Genomic DNA, 19,317 nt, shown 5'->3' on the forward strand with positions numbered 1-19,317 from the left:
AGCAAGAAGAAATGGCGTGTAATCATTAATTCAACAATTCTAAATAACTCCAAAATCATCATCAGTATCACAGTTCACGTACTCATTGAAAGTAATCTCAAAAAAGAGGAGGAAAATGATGTATAATCGAAGTTTTATGAGACTTACGAAACGAAATATGTTCAAATATAATTTTTAAACAAGAAAGGCAGCTTTGGCAAAAATAAAAATTCTATTTCAAGTTCTTTGGTACTTTCATGCTTCAGAACTAACTTCATCAGGTTTATGAAATTAGTAAGATGATTCACAATACTTTATTCGAATATAATTCTCTTGCCAACCTTAATTATAAAGAAGAAGAAAATAAGTATAATTTTTCACCGTTGAAATTCCATTAAATAGAGGTGCACGTCAAAAATTACTAAAGAAACCTGTAGAGATTACTAGCATTACAAGTGTAGGTAATCTGGAAACAGAACATTACAAACAAAATTACACATTTTCTGCGAGACCCCAAGAATGAAACGTTGTAATTTCTTTTCCCTTGATGTATAATTTTCTATGCGAAACTTGTTACTACTAACCGAAATGGGACTCGGTTCACTGCTTTCGCGATTACTATTAAGAAGTCATTGCATGTCTGAAGAATACAGGATTCGCACTTCTGATTATTAGGTAATGTGAGAAAACAGGTTAAGGTAAATAACTCAATTTGTTGTTTGAAGCTGAAAAAAGATATTTGCAAAAGATAAATAATACCAAAATAGTTCAATATCTTGCATTTCCCTTCCGCCTAAAATTCAAAATATAAGTAGAAGAAAAGAAGCTTTAAAAATTGTGCAAAATCAAAAAGTTTTTAGAATGATATAAAAATACATTTATATTAATGTTTTTATAGCTTATTATAGAAGTAGAATCTTTTCCTTTATATAAGAGCTGATACAGTATTTCATTTATGCGTCCAGACATTTTGAATCAGTTGGATACTAGTTGATTTTTAAGAGTACATAGCAAAGTGGGAGAGCATTGTAAATATATACATAAACTGAACCTTTCTAAATGGACCGACCCCTGATGCAAGTGAAGTTATGCAACATTAAAAGGAGGAAGTAAGTTGATACTACCGCACCCTTATAAGGCAGAAGAGAAACTTTATTTACATATGTGCAAGTAAAAAGGAGAAAACAACTGTAATAAAATATTGCACCATCTGGCGTGAGAGATACAAACTACTTCCATCTTATACATTCAGTCTCGATTTTTAATTTGTACGTGGAATTAAATGCTCCACAGATTTGTGAGAATATTTTTGTTGTTCTTAAATATATTTATTTGGAGCATTATTATATATTTTACTACGTTGAAGACAGTGTCTTAATTTATACGAATTGATCTAATATTATTAGAAAGCCCAAATCTGGAAATAGAACTTATCATATAAAATTGTACAGCTTTTTCAATTATAAATGAGTATTAAAGATTTTCTAGTTTTAGTCCTCCTGAATATTTCTTAGTTTTTTTTATAAAGCAAACTTTTGGAGAATTCTCTTCTCCAGCTTAAACTGCGCACAAAAAAAACAACTTAGTAATTTGATAAAAGAAAGAAAATGAAGCCTCCCCTATTCTATGTAGGTAATATTTAATAATTATATTATATTTTTTATTAACTTTATTTTCTTCCGAAAAGGAAAAAGTTTCGATGAAATGTCTGAAGTTTAGTTTAGTTTAGATATATTAACGTCCCGTTTTAAAGCAACACTAGGGTTATTTTGGGATGGACCTCGTACTTTTGAATCACGGTCAGATGACGAGGACGACGTCTGAGTTAGCAGCCCCTCTCCAAATTTCCACACCACCCGTCTCCAAATTTTCACCAAGGACGACATCTGAGTTAGATTGAGGACGTTTGAACACGATGGATTTAACGTGCACCAGCCCCGCTTACAAGAGGGTTCTTCGTTGGAATCGGGTCTCGAACCAGAAATCCTCCGGTTTCGTAGCCGAGACCTTACCAGTGAATGTCTGAAAGTGGGAAATATGGATAAAATAATAAATACAAACTTGGATGCTTTTAACATAATTTGGATATTTTTATTCGTATTTCATCAATAAAAATTAACTCATATTGAGTTTTTTTAAGGGTATGGCTAGTAGGTAGGTAGGATATGGGTAGGTAGGGTTTTTAAGGGTAGGCTAAGGGTATGGTAGTAGAGACTTAATTATTTGGAAAATAAAATTTCCAATATTGTAAATTTTATCTCATATAATTTCCCACTGTTTGAAGCAGCTTCCTGTTTCTTCTCTCCGGATATCAAGAGGGCTTTCAGATTAAAATTTAGAAATCCAATATCATATAAGAAATATCGAAATCAAAACTTCCGTATTAAATTATAATAATTTTTTTTTAGCTGAAAAGCTTTTCTGGTAATAACTTTCAATTCAATTTGCTGGAGAATAATAAATCTAAAAATCAAATTTTAAATAAAACCATGAAGACGAACATTTGCCAAAGTGTTCTTAAATTATTTATAAGCAAAGCCATCAAGCTGGATTTGATTGCTTGCAATCGAATACGTTAAGTAACCGCGAGTGTTTCTCAAAATACATAGAGAAATATATCTTGTTACATTGCGAGATTTTAATTTTATCCATTTAGAAAGAAATCCTCGTTTAGAATTTCTACTTGAATATGTATGTAGACCCTATTTGTGCAATGACTAACGTAGCAATGCGGACGAAATAATAGCGTTAACAAAATTTTACTTATTTAAAAAAAAGATAATAAATAATAATTCTAAAGAGAAGCAGAATTAAAAAGACAGAAGTATCTTTTTTTTTCTTATATCAAATCGAATTAAAAAGGAATTTTATATTTTTGGTTTTTGAACAAATAACAACCGATGTTTAACAATGGATAACTAATTTTTTTCTTTATGAAAGATATAGATTGTCATATAAATCATTCGACATTTCAGAACCAGAATGAAGATACAGTACACTCCGGATTATCCGCGGAATTGGGTGGCGCGGCCGCCGCGGATAACAAAAATCGCGGATAATCCGAAAAAGGCTAAAAACGGGTATAGCAAAAGAGAAAACAGTTATTAAAACTTTGAAAAATCGTCTTATGTACAATAAAACGTAAAATAAACAGCAGGAAATGTTTAAATAACGCTTCATATTTTAGTATATCTCTCAAAACTAACCTAAAATGCATTTTGTTAATGAAAACAGAAAAGTGCTCTGTTCTTACGAGAGGCGTCAAGGATGCACAGAAAAATTAATACATGTGTACTGTTTAATACTGTAATGTATTATGTAATTACAAAAGCATAGCTGTAAAACTACACCTTTTTGAAGAAATCAGTCATTTGTGTTTGCTTCTTGCTTTGGAAGCATTTTCTCTTTGCTTGGAAGCAAAAAAAAAAAAAAAAAAAAACTTAGTGCGGCAGGCGCGGATAATCGGGAGTTTACTGTAATTGAAATTTATTTCGAATACTAATTTTCAAGTACTTACATTTCTTGAAAAAGATCTTATATATATATATATATATATATATATATATACTTTGATCTCTTGAATAAACCATTGGAGGATACTTTAAAATAAAATTTTTCACTTTTTCTTTTTTAAAGTCTTATTCTGGTAAGCCAAAAGCAAAGTTCTGAGGATTCTTGAAGTCGTACCCCATTGCCATTTGACTAGCACGAACAAAGTTCTCGTTGACTTTTGGAAGCTATAAGTGGTTTGTATTATTCATTCAAGATGAAATCTTTCACTTGTTTTCAAATGAATTCAAAATTTTCTAAGCTACTGATCAATAATGTTGCAAACTGTGCAACAGGATTCTACTACGCATGTGAATTCCATTTGATGTGAAACTATTTGACACCCAGTTCCCTGAAGTACCAATTGATCCTCATGTTAGATAATCGGCACGTCCACTATTGTGATAAAATTGCTACCTTGTGATTTGTTTAGAAATTCGGAAAATTATTCTATCTCAACTGCTAATCACAGTTCAAAATCATGTGATGGCGCTCCAACACCTGATATTTTGCTCATTAGTGTCGATAGCTTTCTTTACAGTATGCCGATATATCGTCATATTTTAAAAAATACAAATGATCATTTCAATTTTTTTATTTTTATAGAGAAATATAATATCCAATGATATTACTGCATGTGACAGAATACATATAATACTTTATGTTTTTATATTTTTTCTATAACTTTCTATAACTTTTTAAACATCAAAATATTTCTAGTTGGTATACTATTTTTAATTTGTTTAGTCCTTGATGAAATTGTTCAAATGTGCTCAAACGATGAATGCTCTTTTCTACTTGGATAAATTTGGATTGCAATTTTTCTTGCGTAGTAGAGATTCAGAAACAAGGAGATTTTCAAAATTTTGATTAGTTTCAATTAAAAATTGAATCTAAATAATTAAATAAAAAATAAACTGATTGATTATAAAAATTCATTGACTTGTTAGAATTCTGTATCAATAATTTAAGAGCATATAATTGGACGAAAACTATTTTTATTCTACTTCAAAATTTAAAAAATAATTATTTTATCACTGAAACCAATTCTATTCTTATACATTTTTTATTTACTTTAAATCATTTGTTAAAACTATTTTAAGTATATTTGGAAACGATACATTTTTACTCTTTTCATGTACGAAGTATAGAAAAAGTACAGTAATTGCCAAAAAATTCAAACTCGAGATTTTGACGAATCTCCATGCTTTAGACCTCACTCATTTCGAAAAACACATTTTTGAAAAATATCCATCGATCTGTTTCTTTGTTTGTGACAAAGGTAACTCAAAAACTCTTTGATCTAGATGGATGAAATTTGGTATACTGTCTTTATACCAAATTTGTGAATTTCTTTCAACTTTTCAGCAAAATCAGCTCAGAGGAAATCTGTCTGTTCACTGTTCGAATCAAATTTAACGCGATAATAACAAAGTGAAAAGAACTAAATAGTTAAAACTCGATGTACATAATTAATATCTATAGTCTAGAGACACTTATTAAACTTTGAGCCAAATCCAACTAAGGATTGACCGTCTGCTGGTGTGTACTTTTAGAAACATATAAACGCGATAGCTCAAAGTTCCAATGATTTAAATCTATCAAATTTGGTGATTCTGGGATTATAAACAAAATTCCGAGACAAACTTTTGTTTTAAGCTGTACGTACACACTAGAAGATTTTTTTTTTAAATTTTAACTTTAAAATTCTAGTTTTTTTACAGTAGGTCATTAATATATGTTTCAACTCATTTCAGTGAGAAAAAACCACATTACACTAATTAATAATTAATTAAATAATATTTAATGAGCTAATTAGCATATTTTTTAAGACACGAGATCTCAAATTCTAATTTGTACAGACACACAATTCTAGTTGAAAATGATGCCTAATATGAGTCTTCATGTTGTCTGCCTGAATCAATTTTTTTAACAATTTTTTCATCAAGGATGAATAGAAAAAGCGAGATTTTTTCTGTCATTTCAACTTTTAAATATCTATTAAAAATTTATATCTATAAATAGAACTTTGATTGAGGCACAAAACATCCGCTATTTCATACAGATTAATTTGATCTATAAATAATTGTATTTGGTTCATTTCTTGTTGAGTTATGATTGTTTTAATGAAGCAATATAATGGAAAAATATCATTCTTCATAAAATGAGTTTTTAAAAAACCGTAACTAGAGGTTTTAATGAAAGCACCTCAAGAAAAATAATTATAACTCGAGAAATATTTCGAATATTGACAACATCTTGGTATCGTTTGAAAGCTAAAGGATCAGAGAACATTATTAAGCAATAAAAAATATTCGATATTTTGAACGATGTTCGAAGTTTCAAGTGTGTACATACACCTTAATCAGTTGAGGAAGACGCGTAAAACACAGATTCAATTTTTGGATACTATTAACCTCTTGTTAGGGATTAATCGCCAAATAGCTCCCCAAGGATGACAGGATATATTCAGCAAAAATGGTAAATTCCTGCCAAATGTTAATATTTCGCAACTATTTTAAGCCAACTCTATGTAAGACATTTTGTGACATGACAAATTTATTACAGAGTATGCGAGAAAGTTTTGTGAAGACCACTCCAACTGGTTTGTTTTCGGCTACAAAAGACTTTATTAAATACATTTCTTCGTCGAAATACTTTCATGCGATATATTTGTAACGAAATACCACGATATGTAAATTAAGATATATGATTACAATCTTGAAATACAACAAGACATAAAATAAGGAGAGCAAGTATATGAAATGACAGTTCAGATGAATTTTATTACAGTCAGTGGCAGATGAATAGAATTTAATAGAAGACTTCCATTAGTAAAATGAAAGATTCACTCAAATTACAGATAAAGATTGCTATCTGTTTATAGACAAACTAAACAGATAAAAAGGAATAAACTTCTTTCATCATTTCAATATTAAACAGCTTTTCTTGGAGATCTAAACTCTTTTACCTCATCAACCCACTTAAATCTATTTCTCAAGAATGTTTGCAATTGCGTGAGATTTATTAAGCTTTACTATCTTATGAATAAGATCTTCCCATTACTTTAACTAATTCTGAAAAGAAATGTAGAAATTCAATACGACTGAGGGCTTAAACTTCCATTCAGTTTAGATTTGAAGCTAAAAATAGGATTAAAAATAGGATTCATCTGCCACTGACTGTAATAAAATTCATCTGAACTGTCATTTCATATACTTGCTCTCCTTATTTTATGTCTTGTTGTATTTCAAGATTGTAATCATATATCTTAATTTACATATCGTGGTATTTCGTTACAAATATATCGCATAAAAGTATTTCGACGAAGAAATGTATTTAATAAAGTCTTTTGACTTGGAAACTTTGTTAGCAGATCTAAGTATTCTACGAATTGGAATTAATTTGAATGTGGGTGATTGAAAAAGTTCTAAGGAAGCCAGCATTGGATTACTGATGTTACATTTTTAGTAACTTCCTTACATTTAAATACAATGTTGTTTAGTAAATATATTCAATGTTGTTTGGTGGATTTCTAATATTATTTAGTGATTAAATAATATTAGAAATAATATTTGAATTCGAAATATCTTTGAATATTTTAGATTTTACTAATGCTAATCAAATTGACTTTCTTTTTTTAAAGGTAATTTTGATTTTAAATACTTTTACTTATTATAAGAGGGCTTTTTTATTTCTAGATATTTAATTTTAAGATAATTAAAAAAATTTATTTCCTTTTTTTTTTCTAAAAAATGTTTGAAATTATATAGAACTCATAATACTACATTATGCGTAACATTTTTCCATTCGATTGATTAATACTGTAAGAAATGTAAAAATTTAATATGACTGAAAGTTTAAATTTAAATTCTCATTAGAGATAGAGAGATTTTAAGCTATAAATTATATTATGTCTGCTAGAATTGGCAATAGGAACAGCTTTGATGGATTACTGCTATCACTACTCTTCATAGAGCTTCGTCTTGGAAGAAAGTAGAATCCTCATGACTATGAAATGGAAGTGTAAAATGTTAAATTCTATAAATAGAAAATTGTGATAAAGCACTGGTGTAATGCTATATTTATATTTGTAATTAATTTTTAAATTCACATTAGAACTCTTTATACTCACTGGATAAGCCGTAGCATATTGTTAAAAACCTGTAATATTGCTTCCCAGCATGGTTAGTTCAATAACTGGAAATACCGTTTTACGATCAGCTCTGTTGGATGCTGATCGGGTGCCACTTCAGTGATCTCAGAGCTTGGCTACAAACTTGGCGACCATTTGGCAATTTGGCCACAAAATATATAGTTCTAGGAACTTTGAGAATTTTAGTCATTCAGCTAGTAAGAACCGAAATACGCCTGATTGGTCTCTCGGGAACTATATAAGGCTGGCAGTCTCAAGCTGGAATCAGTCGCAGTCGTGAAGCGAATCGTCTAGAGGTTAACGAAACAACGGTGGAATAGTCCAGCGAAGAATAATCTTTGTGTGGGGCTCTAGCGATTGCTTAACTGAGCTGTGTGTCGAGTCCTGGTGTTTATTGTAGAAGTAGCATTGTGTCGTGTATGGGGTAGCCAGTCGTGTAGTAGGGAATCGGCAGTTGGATACAGCTAAAGCGAGGAGACGGTTGAGAATGCAGACGTTTGGAGTGGCCGTAGAGTGAAGCTACGTGAATTCCCTCCTTCTGCTGAATTCTGACTGGCCGCTTTATGTGCTGTGGTTGTTATTACTATCGATTACTACTTGTGGACTACTGTGCATTGTAGAGTACTTCTGTGTGTTGCCTATGTTTGTCTCGACTGTATATTTGTCGCCTGTTGGTTCTTATCTTCGTGTTTAATAAAAGTCGTCGTTCATTATTGAGGCCTGCTGATTGTTTTCTCATCATACACCCACTACAATTGAACCTAGTGAATTTACGGAATTAGTAGAATTGAAGTATCCCTAACAATATTGTTGGGCTGAGTATTACTATTACTATGCCGCATCAAGCATCGTCTCCCGTAGGGAAGATTAATCATATCAGTTTAGGGTGATGCAAGTCTAAGTGAAACCAGAGGTCTCCCAAGAAAACTTTCTCGCAATAAATGTGTTATCGTGAGACGCCTTGTATAGCATTGATATAAAGTAATTACAAAATATTAACCTCTGTCTTGAATTTAGCATTTTACTGAATCTGTCACGTCATTCTTGGCGAGGCGATTAATCCCTGGTGTGCCGTTAACAATATCCAAAAATCGAATTTGGGTTTTAGATACTTTTTCCCAACCGATTGAAACAAAGATTTGACTCAAAACTACACATGTAGTCACAAAATCCCATACCAGATTGGAAATATTCAAATAATACTGTTTTTAGTTACGGCGCTTACGTATTTCTAAAAATACAAATCGATAGACAATCAACATCTGGTTGAATTTGGCTCAAAATTCGATAGTTGTCTAGACAAAAGATGTTAATTCTGCGTTCCGAATTATATATATAGAGATCTCAACGTTTTGTAGTTGTATTCCAAGAGCTCGGCATGCAGACGTCCTCTGAACAAATTTTGCTCAAAATTTGAGAGAAATCTACAAATTCGGTATTCTGGTAAACCAATTTTCATCAGTTATCTCGAAGAGTTTGGGAGCTATCTTTGTCACAGACAGATAGACAGACAGGCTGACATTTTTCAAAAATGCGTTTTTCAAACTCAGGAAAGTCTAAAACGAGGTGATTTGTCAAAATCTCGAGATAGAATTTTTTGAAGATTACTATATTTTCTCAATATTAATATATAAGAAAGTAAAAATAACAGGCTACGAATCAAAAATTGTGATGCATTGCTGATATAATGTCGAGATTATATTAATATTTGTAATTATATTTAGACTTAACACTCTGTACAAACTGTGTCAGCCTTATTGAATAAATACAAATGGATATATTCGGTATAATATAATTCCAATTTTTTGAAGCTAGCTGTATATGAGTCAATAGGAAGAAAAAAAAATATTCAACTTCCTGATCACGCAGTGAATATTTTCTCACACATTAATCTTCATGACACGAAAATTACAAAGGAAACCTTTAATTAAACTAAACTCGTTTTGTGAAAATCTATTTAGTGTGGAATTCTCTTATCATTAAAGGTGATAGAAGTGAAAAAATAACAATTTACGAATTGAAAACTGTGATTCAGTATTGATATATCGTCGTAATTATATTAATATTCGTAATTAAATTCCTCGCTCTCCGAATAAACTTAGGAGCCTTACACTCTCTACAGAAGCTATATCAACCCGATTCAATAAATAATAATGGATTTATTGAATATACTACAGTTTCTTATATTAGTTCGAAACTAGTTGAATATGCGGTAGTCAGAAGACATTACAATATTTAAATTCCTTATCGCACAGTGAATATTCCGGAGCAAATAACACTGTTTCAATCACACATTAATTTTCATAAGATGCAAATTACAAAGTTAGCCATTAACTAAACTAACATGTTTAGCGAAGATTACTCTCATCGGCAACGGTGATATAAGTGAAAAAATAACAATTTACGAATTGTGATTCAGTATTGATATAACGTCGAGATTATATTAAGATTTGTAATTAAATTAAAATCCTCGCTCTCCGAATGAACTTAGGAGCCTTACCTCTCTACACAGACCCTCGGAGAGGCATCTGGAAAAGAGGATTAGATGCTTCTGGTATGGTGGTTGGATCTCGCCAACCTGGAGGGTACACAAAAAAGGTAGGGAATCTGGCTCCTCCCATCGATTACGGAACGTACTTCCTTCGGGAAGGGTTGTACCGTGGCCGGTGATGGCCCTTAGGACCCAACAATAGTTCCCGCCAGTGTTGCTATTGTGGCGGTCCGGTCATTCAGTTATCTTTATCCGTGTACCTTCGGGCGGGTCGGAAAGTTAGTGATATCACTTACCTCTCTACACCAGCTGTATCAACTCTATTAAATCAATAATAATGGTTCTATTGGGTATACTATAATTACTAGTAGTTCAAATCTAGTTGAGTGTGCGCCAATCAGACGGAAATAAAATATTCAACCTCCTGTTCACACAGTAAATATTTGTGAACAAGTAAAAATATTTCCTTCATACATTAATCTTCATGGAACGAAAATTACAAAGGAAACCGTTAATTAAACTAAAACGTTTTGTGAAAATCTATTTAGTGAAGATTATTCTTATTATTAAAGGTGATAGAAGTGAAAAAATAACAATTTACGAATTGAAAACTGTGATTCAGTACTGATGTATCTTCGTAATTATATTAATATTCGTAATTAAATTCATCGCTCACCGAATAAACTTAGGAGTCTTACATTCTCTACACAAGCTGTAAAACCGATTAAATGACTAATAATGGCTCTATTGAGTATACTATAGGTCTCTATTAATTCGAAATTAGCTGAATATGCGCCAGTAATAAGGCAATAAAATATTTAAATTCCATATCGTACAGAGAATATTCAGGAACAAATGAAGGTGTTTCCATCACACATTCATCTTCACGAAACTCAAATTACAAAGGGAGTCATTAGCTAAACTAACACGTTTTCTGAAAATTTAACAGAAAAAAATTTACTGAAAGAATACACCTAACAGAATTAAACAGAAGTTCCTAACTCGTATCCAAGAATTTAAACGTTAGTAAATAGCAGAATTTTATACCAAAACATTAAATAAAAAAAGAACAGTACCAAATGGTTTCTTCCAACAAGGCAAGAGAAGCTGGGGCTACAAAAGGGTGTTCGAATCTTTTCTAAGAATGTTTTTCACAAAATGGTCCTCTATTTAGGATGATTTGCGAGCTCGGGGATCTCGTAGCATCGAGTAGAAAATAGAAACGTGCTCTCAGACCTTTATGCTTAATTAAGTGTTCCAGATTTATGCTTTCTGTTTAGGTGAAAAAGATTCTTCCTGTGAGGTTGGGGTTCGCAGTTAACGAGAAATTACTCACAGTTAGAGAAAGAGCTACTTTAGTAACATTTAAGACAAAAAGTTTATTTTCTAAAGCTGGGAGCTTTAGGTAAGGGGAAAAAATTAAAGAAGATTTGGATTTCTATTTCTAAGTCTTGTATCCTGATAACGATTCAGGCTTGATTGTTATAACTTATCTTCATCTGGCTTGAAGGCATCAGCCATTACATTCTGGATGCAAACATTTTTATATCAATAATTCATAAAATATTATTAGCTGGATATGCTAATTTAAAACCATTATATTAATTTAATCTTTAGCGGATATACTGCTTTAATTTATTATTATTAAATTGACATTGATAAAAGCTTGTTAATTAAAAATTAGACTAAGCAAGAGTATTATAAATATATCGTTCCATCATAATATTCATTTCATAATATTATAAATATATCGTCTAACAAAAATATCGTTTCATGTTATATTTAATTTTCTAAAAATTAATTAAAATTGAAAAGATATCCCTGACGCAAAATTGATAGCGCTAAAAAAAAACCCTAACATTTTTTTATTGTTTTTTTTATAAGTGATGCTAGTTTTTCCCCCACAAAAGTACTCTATGTTCGATAACATGTTTCAATGTTTTTGAGAAGAAACATTTAAATACTTTAATTTATAGTTAATTTTTTTAAAATAATTTTTATTTAGGAGCATGCATTTAAGAGATAGCAATTAGACGAATTTGACAGGTTTATGTTGGAAGATCTGTCTTGTAGTAATAAGTTTTTGCGTATGCATATCGCAGCATACAGTGAGCAGAAAGTATACCTGCTTAAACACATTAACGTGTTAAAATTTAACCTTACTTTAAACTTGAAAGGAAGCAAATAAATTAATGGGTGGTTGGTTTTTATATTATTACAAGCCTATAATGTTGCTTTCCAGAACGGTTAGTCGAATCACTGGAAATACCATTTTGCGACCAGCTCTGTGGGTGCTGATCGGGTGTCGAGTCAGTGATCTCAGAGCCTGGCGACACACTTGGCGACCATTTCACGACTTGGCGAACTTTGGCCTCCAAAATAGATAATGCTAGAAACTTCGAGAATTTTAACGATCCGCCTAATAGGAGCTGAGATACGCCTGAATGACCCAGAAAGTTCTCGGCCATCCTCCTGGGAACTATAAAATGCTGGCAGTCTCAAACTGCAAAGTATTGTAGTCGGAGTCGTAGACAAGTAACGAGTCGTCGAGAGGATAACGAAACAATGACAGAATAGTCCAGCGTTGTGTGGAGCTCAAACGAGTGCTGAACTGCTGTGTGCCGAGTCCTGTTGTCTATTGTAGAAGCAGCGTCGTGTGGTGTGTGGAGTAGTCAGTCGTGTAGCAGCGATTCGGCAGCTGGATTCAGTTAAAGCGAGGAGACAGTGGAGAATTTCAGCCGTTTGGAGAGACTGTAGAGCGAATCTCTGAGGATCCCCTCTCCTGCTGAATTCTGTCTGGCAGCTTTGTGTGCTGTGGTCGACTTCTATTTGCTGGTTACTATTGTTGTAGTGTGCTTCTGAGTGTTTGTTTCTACTGTACATATTTGTCATCCTTGTATTAGTGTCTTCATATTAAATAAACATCGTTGTTGTTTTCTACTAAGGCCTGCTGATTGCTTTCAAACCATACACCCCCTACGATCGAACCCGGTGAATTTATGGACTTAGTATTAGTGGAATCTGTAACAATATACTATCTTTCAGTAGAGAACTTGGTTTTACTTATATACTTACACAATCCTTAACTTTTGTGTTCAATTTCGTAGTCCAGTGAATATTAGGAATAAGTAGAAATTCATCAAAAATCTCAAGAGAGAATTTTCGTATTTTCGTATATAATAAATGAAAATCCTAAAAACTTTCATGTATAATACTACTTTCTCTTATATAGAGCACAGAGAAAGTATTGTAATAATCAAAAAATTCGTAACCGAGATTTTGACGAATCTGCACGCTTTAGAACTCCCTGATCTCGAAAAACACATTTTTGGAAAATGTCCATCTATTTCTTTTTCTCTCTGTAACAATGATAACTCAAAAATAGTTTGAAGTTGATTGCTGGAATTTTATATAAGGTATTTACATCAAATTTGTTGATTTCTATCAAATTTTGAGCAAAATCGTTTCAGAGAAAAGAAGTTTGTTCGGCTATTTGAATATAATTTTGAGCTAAATCCTATGAGTGACTGTCTGTCGATCTGTACTTTCAGAATCATATAAACACAATATGCAGAGGTGCAATCAAAAACGAAGTGACTTAAAAATATTAAAATTGATATGAGATCTTGTGACTACAATTGTAGTTTCGTGTCAAATCTTTGTTTCAGTCGTTTGGGAAAAAAAAGCATCTAAACATAAATTCGATTTTTTATACCGCAAACCAGGGATAAATCACCAAACCCTCGCCAAGGATGACAAGATAGATTTTTCAAAAATGCTAAATTCATACCAAAGGTTAATACTCCATAACTATTGTATCCCAATTCCATGCAAGAATATGCCAAAAAGTTTTGGGAAGACTACACCTGTTGTTTTTTTTTAAATCGAAAATGGAAAAATTGATAAGAAGCTAGAAAACGCGACTGAATTCTATTATGTTCATCAGTTAATTTTTTTCGCTTACATTTTCTATTTGGATGCTAGCACTATATGAAATAAAGAAAAAAATATTGCTTAAAAATTAAAATCTTAGATTTTTAGATATTATGTATTCAAAAAGAATATATATATAGAATACTACTCCAAATAAGAATTTTGAAAACTTTTTTAAAAATTTACACCAACGAATTTTAGAGAACATTAAAGAACAAGAAATTTTAGCGAACACAATCTATTCGTAAACTCAGTTTAATATAAATAATAAAAAAATATCAAGGCGGAGGAATATTTATTTCACTTTTTCATATATGAAATATTTATTCAACTATTGTCTTCACTTATTCTCGGATAACCAGTAAGATAAACTTTCTCTGAATGGATTCCATACAGAATTTGTCAGAATTCTACAAACATGGTGCGAAATCATATTTCATACAACGTGTTCACATCGCAATTATTGTCTTCACTTATTCTCGGATAACCAGTAAGATAAACTTTCTCTGAATGGATTCCATACAGAATTTGTCAGAATTCTACAAATATAGTGCGAAATCATATTTCATACAACGTGTTCACATCGCAATTATTGTCTTCACTTATTCTCGGATAACCAGTAAGATAAACTTTTTCTGAATGGATTCCATACAGAATTTGTCAGAATTCTACAAATATAGTGCGAAATCATATTTCATACAACGTGTTCACATCGCAATTATTGTCTTCACTTATTCTCGGATAACCAGTAAGATAAACTTTCTCTGAATGGATTCCATACAGAATTTATCAGAATTCTACAAATATAGTGCGAAATCATATTTCATACAACGTGTTCACATCGCAATTATTGTCTTCACTTATTCTCGGATAACCAGTAAGATAAAATTTCTCTGAATGGATTCCATACAGAATTTGTCAGAATTCTACAAATATGGTGCGAAATCATATTTCATACAACGTGTTCAAATCGCAACTATTGTCTTCACTTATTCTCGGATAACCAGTAAGATAAACTTTCTCTGAATGGATTCCATACAGAATTTGTCAGAATTCTACAAATATAGTGCGAAATCATATTTCATACAACGTGTTCACATCGCAATTATTTTCTTCACTTATTCTCGGATAACCAGTAAGAGAAAGTTTATCTTACTGGTTATCCGAGAATAAGTGAAGAAAATAATTGCGATGTGAACACGTTGTATGAAATATGATTTCGCACTATATTTGTAGAATTCTGACAAATTCTGTATGGAATCCATTCAGAGAAAGTTTATCTTACTGGTTATCCGAGAATAAGTGAAGACAATAGTTGCGATTTGAACACGTTGTATGAAATATGATTTCGCACCATATTTGTAGAATCCTGACAAATTCTGTATGGAATCCATTCAGAGAAATTTTATCTTACTGGTTATCCGAGAATAAGTGAAGACAATAATTGCGATGTGAACACGTTGTATGAAATATGATTTCGCACTATATTTGTAGAATTCTGATAAATTCTGTATGGAATCCATTCAGAGAATGTTTATCTTACTGATTATCCGGAATAAGTGAAGACAATAGTTGCGATTTGAACACGTTGTATGAAATATGATTTCGCACTATATTTGTAGAATTCTGACAAATTCTGTATGGAATCCATTCAGAGAAAGTTTATCTTACTGGTTATCCGAGAATAAGTGAAGACAATAATTGCGATGTGAATACGTTGTATGAAATATGATTTCGCACTATATTTGTAGAATTCTGACAAATTCTGTATGGAATCCATTCAGAAAAAGTTTATCTTACTGGTTAATCGAGAATAAGTGAAGACAATAATTGCGATGTGAACACGTTGTATGAAATATGATTTCGCACTATATTTGTAGAATTCTGACAAATTCTATATAAAATCCATTCAGAGAAAGTTTATCTTACTGGTTATCCGAGAATAAGTGAAGAAAATAATTGCGATGTGAACACGTTGTATGAAATATGATTTCGCACTATATTTGTAGAATTCTGACAAATTCTGTATAGAATCCATTCAGAGAAAGTTTATCTTACTGGTTATCCGAGAATAAGTGAAGACAATAATTGCGATGTGAACACGTTGTATGAAATATGATTTCGCACTATATTTGTAGAATTCTGACAAATTCTGTATGGAATCCATTCAGAAAAAGTTTATCTTACTGGTTATCCGAGAATAAGTGAAGACAATAATTGCGATGTGAACACGTTGTATGAAATATGATTTCGCACTATATTTGTAGAATTCTGACAAATTCTGTATGGAATCCATTCAGAGAAAGTTTATCTTACTGGTTATCCGAGAATAAGTGAAGACAATAATTGCGATGTGAACACGTTGTATGAAATATGATTTCGCACCATGTTTGTAGAATTCTGACAAATTCTGTATGGAATCCATTCAGAGAAAGTTTATCTTATTGGTTATCCGAGAATAAGTGAAGACAATAGTTGCGATTTAAACACGTTGTATGAAATATGATTTGAAACCATATTTGTAGGAATCCATTCAGAGGAAGTTTATTTTACTGGTTATCCGAGAATAAGTGAAGACAATAATTGCGATTTGAACACGTTGTATGAAATATGATTTCGCACCATATTTGTAGAATTCTGACAAATTCTGTATGGAATCCATTCAGAGAAAGTTTATCTTACTGGTTATCCGAGAATAAGTGAAGACAATAATTGCGATGTGAACACGTTGTATGAAATATGATTTCGCACTATATTTGTAGAATTCTGACAAATTCTGTATGGAATCCATTCAGAGAAAGTTTATCTTACTGGTTATCCGAGAATAAGTGAAGACAATAGTTGCGATTTGAACACGTTGTATGAAATATGATTTCGCACCATATTTGTAGAATTCTGACAAATTCTGTATGGAATCCATTCAGAGAAATTTTTTCTTACTGGTTATCCGAGAATAAGTGAAGACAATAATTGCGATGTGAACACGTTGTATGAAATATGATTTCGCACTATATTTGTAGAATTCTGATAAATTCTGTATGGAATCCATTCAGAGAAAGTTTATCTTACTGATTATCCGAGAATAAGTGAAGACAATAGTTGCGATTTGAACACGTTGTATGAAATATGATTTCGCACTATATTTGTAGAATTCTGACAAATTCTGTATGGAATCCATTCAGAGAAAGTTTATCTTACTGGTTAATCGAGAATAAGTGAAGACAATAATTGCGATGTCAACACGTTGTATGAAATATGATTTCGCACTATATTTGTAGAATTGTGACAAATTCTATATATAATCCATTCAGAGAAAGTTTATCTTACTGGTTATCCGAGAATAAGTGAAGAAAATAATTGCGATGTGAACACGTTGTATGAAATATGATTTCGCACCATGTTTGTAGAATTCTGACAAATTCTGTATGGAATCCATTCAGAGAAAGTTTATCTTACTGGTTATCCGAGAATAAGTGAAGACAATAGTTGCGATGTGAACACGTTGTATGAAATATGATTTCGCACTATATTTGTAGAATTCTGACAAATTCTGTATGGAATCCATTCAGAGAAAGTTTATCTTACTGGTTATCCGAGAATAAGTGAAGACAATAGTTGCGATGTGAACACGTTGTATGAAATATGATTTCGCACTATATTTGTAGAATTCTGACAAATTCTGTATGGAATCCATTCAGAGAAAGTTTATTTTACTGGTTATCCGATAATAAGTGAAAACAATAATGGCGATTTGAACACGTTGTATGAAATATTATTTTACACCATGTTTATAAATTTCGAAAAATTTTTTAGCGGAATCCATTCAGAGAAAGTGTGTCTTACTGGTTTTCCGAGAATAAAACAAACCATAATTATAAGAATCAAAAAAAAATTCATAAATAAAAATTAGTGTACATATTTAGCATCCACAAAATCGATTCTTTTTAAATTTCAAATTAAATCTGTCAAAGGGTATTTTGACATGCATGTAAACGCGATAATTCAAAGAAGCAATGACTTAAAAATGTAAAATTTAGTGTGATTGCAATTGTATTTCTATACCATATTTTGATTTCAATTGTTCGGAAAAGACCATTCAGATTTGATTTCCGGATACTTGTGCATTAACTGATTACATGGATTAAAAGTTAAAAAAAAATCGCCAAAGATGATTTGCGAATGTTTTGCAAAGTATTCACGAACCTGCACTATTTTTTACAATTTTATACTTAGAGGTTGATTAATTACAACTTTATTAAAAGGAATGCAAGGAAGTATTTGGGATAACATTCCAGTTGGTTAAAAATGTTATAAATTTTTTAAAGAAGTTTTTAAATGTTTTATTTCTTTAATGTACTGAATATCTTTCATTAGCCATACAAATCAAATGGTTAGAAAAAAAAAATTTAGGGTGAAATATTCACCAGACAGTTCTTATCGATGCCATTCTTGGGATCCTTCTGAGCTGAGATAGGCGAAAATATTAGGGATAGGAATATTTTCATTGCTATTCCATAAAACATCGCATTTTACATTGCATCTCTTCAAAAATGTGTTAATACTCAAAATACTATTAAATTGGAATAATCTTGAATTCATTGAAAAATCGAAGGGAGGAATGTGAGGTTGGCCGGAGTCTAAATATCAACCAACGCATATCACAGTTATATGCGTTTAAATTATGCTGTGTATGTTTTTTATGAATTAAAACTGTGTATATTTTTTATTAATTATGCTGTGTATATTTTTTTGAGTGTCCAGTATAAAAAAAAAATGTACACAGCGTTTCATAAGAATTTTCGCACGCAGAACATAATTTAATATGGCCTCATGTATCAGGCTTTAAGGAGTCTCAGGATTGTTAACAATTGTTCGTGAAAGTGAAAAATTGTCTTTTTTCCAATCCATCTAATTCATTAAAGAAAGAATTGGGATATTTGAACATTTAGCCATATAATATTCATAATACAATTACATAATTTCTCATATTTCCGTATAATTTTTTAAAAAAATCAAAAAGTTATAAAAAATACTATAAATTGGATATTTTTTTCGAAATATTAAATATCAGTATTTTATTCCTCGCAAGACTCTGAAATTAAAAATTGGCCAGAATTTACAAAATTAATATTAACTTGCAGAAAAATTTTCAGTTTTAAAGTTATACATATTTTTTGCAAAAAGAAAAAAAAATTAAATACAATTATTT

The sequence above is a fragment of the Argiope bruennichi genome, chromosome 6 (genome assembly GCF_947563725.1).
Source record: "Argiope bruennichi chromosome 6, qqArgBrue1.1, whole genome shotgun sequence".
NCBI lineage: Eukaryota > Metazoa > Arthropoda > Arachnida > Araneae > Araneidae > Argiope > Argiope bruennichi.